This window comes from Triticum aestivum, chromosome 6A (assembly GCF_018294505.1).
Source record: "Triticum aestivum cultivar Chinese Spring chromosome 6A, IWGSC CS RefSeq v2.1, whole genome shotgun sequence".
Classification (NCBI taxonomy): Eukaryota; Viridiplantae; Streptophyta; class Magnoliopsida; order Poales; family Poaceae; genus Triticum; species Triticum aestivum.
The window spans coordinates 136,015,203-136,019,298 of NC_057809.1; positions in this window are offsets into that span (position 1 = coordinate 136,015,203).

Sequence of the window (4,096 nt, forward strand, 5' to 3'; positions counted from 1 at the left end):
ATTCCATCACAAATAGCTTGGATGGATCAATTGTATGCCACGTATCGCACACGCAACTCTGATCTGATTCGTGCTTGATGTCTTCGACATCGCTCGCACAGTTCGTCTTATTTGCCACGTATCACTGTGACGTCCTCTGCTTGCGTCCCTCGGCAAGCTCTGCTCGCCGTTAGGCGCCGCAGTGCGCTGTGCTCGCCGTTAGGCACCGCAGCACGCTTTGTCGCGTCTGTTGGCACGCTCTGCTCGCATCTGTCAGCGCGCTTGGCTTGTGGACAGCTTTTCCTTGCACGTTCAACTGCTATATGCATATATATATGGTTGATCGCCGTTGAGGCGACCGCGGAGCGCTCTGATCGCGCTCGGCTTCCCCTTTAATTCCCATGGCCATTATAACCTTAGTCTCTTCAACCTTTCGATCGCTCCCCACAACACAACAAGCACACCCACGATGACACATAGAGAGGGGATGTCCAGCAGTGCTCCAATGGAGTTTGGCGAGCATAGAGCGGAGACCCACGCGAGGGAGACGGATCTCTCGATGGTGTACACCATCGACCCGACCGTGGTGGACGACTACATCAACAGCGTTGAGCAGTTGCTTGCTGGAGACAAGTACAAGGTGGTCGCCATCGACTTCCAGTACACCGCCGGTCGTCCCGGCATATATCAGAAGGTTGTCGTCACCCAGTTGTGTGTGCGCCATCATGTCCTCATCTACCACTACTGCATGGCCACAGAGCCTTGCGACCATTTCAACAGTTTTGTCAACAGCACCGACTACAAGTTCGCCACGGTGGAAACCAAAGACGATGTAAATGCGCTCAGTGTTATGGGCTTGGCCTGCAAGAACCTTGTCGAAATCTGTGACCACTACAGGGTCTGGGGCAACACAAAGAAGGACTCCCTGGTTGAACTCGCCTCGGCCATCATCGACCCCTACTACGAAAAGATGAAGCAGGATTCCCAGAGAACAAGCCCCCTATCCTGGCACAGGGCCTGGATGTGGCAACTGGATGAACCTCACCTCAGGTTCGCGGCCAAGAGCATGTACACATGCTACAAGATGCAAAGGCGGATCGTTGACATGAGGAAGTGCCTCCTTACCCAAATCGATGAGCCTGGATCGAGCCACAAGCAGAGCAAGCATCAAAAGAAATAGATGATGATCAGATGATCATTTATGCTAGTTAATCATGCATGTAATATATAGTTTACATTATTGGTGAGTGGAAATGTCATGTGTGTAGTAGCCACCTATGTAATTATGCATGTAATAGTTTACTTTGGTGTGTGCAAATGCCATGGTTGTAGTAGCCACCTATGTAAGTGGATGTTTAATTTGGTTATGCAAGCATGTCCTTATAAGTGTGTGTGTGTGTGTGTGTGTGTGTGTGTGTGTGCGTGTGTGTGTGTATGTTGTTGTTCTGTATGCAATCCCATCGCACAACACACACGTCTTATTAGCATCAACCATCTGTGTTATTATCGGTATTCACACACATTTCTGATTACAGACCTGTTTGCCGCGTATCACATACATCTTGTTAAGTTGAACCATTTCTATTCTCATGTCTCAACGCAAACAGTTCATCCCAGTGAACCGCATGCCGTATATCGCACACACCTTGATCTGGCTAACCGTTTCTTTTGTGTTGCCTAATCACAAACAGTTCATCCGAGTAAACCGTATGTTGTATATCGTACACACCTCCATCTGGCTGACCGTTTCTTTTCTTAATCCTCATCGCAAACAGTTAATTGAAAAGAACCGTATGCCCTGCATCGCACATGCAACTAAAATCTGAACCGTGTTTGATGGCTCCGCCATTGCAAACGTTTTGCACCTTTTTTGACGGTTTTTTACACCACCGTTTGCGATTATGGCATCGCACACAGTTTCGTCGAAGGGTCTCTGATCGTAGTGTCACGTTAGCAGCATCCTCTGTAGTGATAATAGCATGGAACAATAAAAAATTATAGATATATTGGATACGTATCAAGCATCCCCAAGCTTAATTCCTGCATATCCTCGAGTAGTTAAACGATAAAAACATAATTTTTGATGTGGAATTCTAGCTAACATATTTATCCATGTAATTTTTCTTTATTGTGGCATTAATGTTCAGATCCATAAGATTCAAAACAAAATTTTAACATTGACATAAAAACAATAATATTTCAAGCATACTAACAAGGCAATTGTGTCTTCTCAAAATAACATAGCCAAAGAAAGCTTATCCCTACAAAATCATATAGTCTGGCTATGTTCCATCTTCATCACACAAAATATTCAAATCATGCACAACCCCGACGACAAGCCAAGGAATTGTTTCATACTTTTGATGTTCTCAAACTTTTCAACTTTCACGCAATACATGAGTGTGAGCCATGGACATAGCACTATAGGTGGAATAGTGTTGGGGAACGTAGTGTTTAAAAAAATTCCTATGATCATGCCAGATATATCTAGGAGAAGCATAACAACGAGCGGGGAGAGTGTGTCCACGTACCCTCGTAGACCGAAAGCGGAAGCGTTTAGTAACGCGGTTGGTGTAGTCGAACGTCTTCGCGATCCAACCGATCAAGTACCGAATGCACGGCACCTCCGCGATCTGCACATGTTCAGCTCGGTGACATCCCTCGAACTCTAGATCTAGCTAAGGCCAAGGGAGAGTTTTGTCAGCACGACGGCGTGGTGACGATGATGATGAAGTTACCAACGCAGGGCTTCGCCTAAGCACTACGACAATATGACCGAGGTGGAAAACTGTGGAGGGGGGCACCGCACACGGCTAAAGATCAACTTGTGTGTCTATGGGGTGCCCCCTCCCCTATATATAAAGGAGGGAGGAGGGGAGGGCCGGCCGGCCCCAAGGGCGCGCCCCAAGAGGGGAATCCTACTAGGACTCCAAGTCCTAGTAGGAATCCACCAAGAGGGAGAGAGGGGGAAGGAAGGAAGAGGGGGAGGGAAGGAAAGGGGGGCGCCGCCCCCTTCCCCTAGTCCAATTCAGACCCAAGGGGGGCGGACAACCCCTCCTAGCCCATCCTCTCTTCCCACTAAGGCCCATAGAGGCCCATTAGTTCTCCCAGGGGTTCTGGTAACCCCTTCCGGCACTCCGGTTTTATCCGATACTCTCGGAACACTTCCGGTGTCCGAATAACATGGTCTAATATATCAATATTTATGTCTCGACCATTTCGAGACTCCTCGTCATGTCTGTGATCTCATCCAGGACTCCGAACAACCTTCGGTACATCAAATCACAGAAACTCATAACACCAATCGTCATCGAACGTTAAGCGTGCGGACCCTACGGGTTCGAGAACTATGTAGACATGACCGAGACACCTCTCCAGTCAATAACCAATAGCGGAACATGGATGCTCATATTGGCTCCTACATATTCTATGAAGATCTTTATCGGTCAAACCACACAACAACATATGTTGCTCCCTTAGTCATCAGTATGTTACTTGCCCGAGATTCTATCATCGGTATCATCATACCTAGTTCAATCTCGTTACCGGCAAGTCTCTTTACTCGCTCCGTAATACTTCATCCCGCAACTAACTCATTAGTCACATTGCTTGCAAGACATATAGTGATGAGCATTACCGAGAGGGCCCAGAGATACCTCTCTGATACATGGAGTGACAAATCCTACTCTTGATCTATGCCAACTCAACAAACATCATCGAAGACACCTGTAGAGCATCTTTATAATCACCCATTTATTTTGTGACGTTTGATAGAACACAAAGTGTTCCTCCGGTATTCGGGAGTTGCATAATCTCGTAGTCTGAGGAACATGTATAAGTCATGAAGAAAGCAGTCGCAATGAAACTGTAATGATCATAATGCTAAGCTAACGAATGGGTCTTGTCCATCACATCATTCTCCTAATGATGTGATCCCGTTCATCAAATGACAACACATGTCCGTGGTCAGGAAACTTAACCATCTTTGATTAATGAGCTAGTCAGGTAGAGGCATACTAGGGACACTCTGTTTTGTCTATGTATTCACACATGTACTAAGTTTCCTGTTAATAGAATTCTAGCATGAATAATAAACATTTATCATGATATAAGGAAA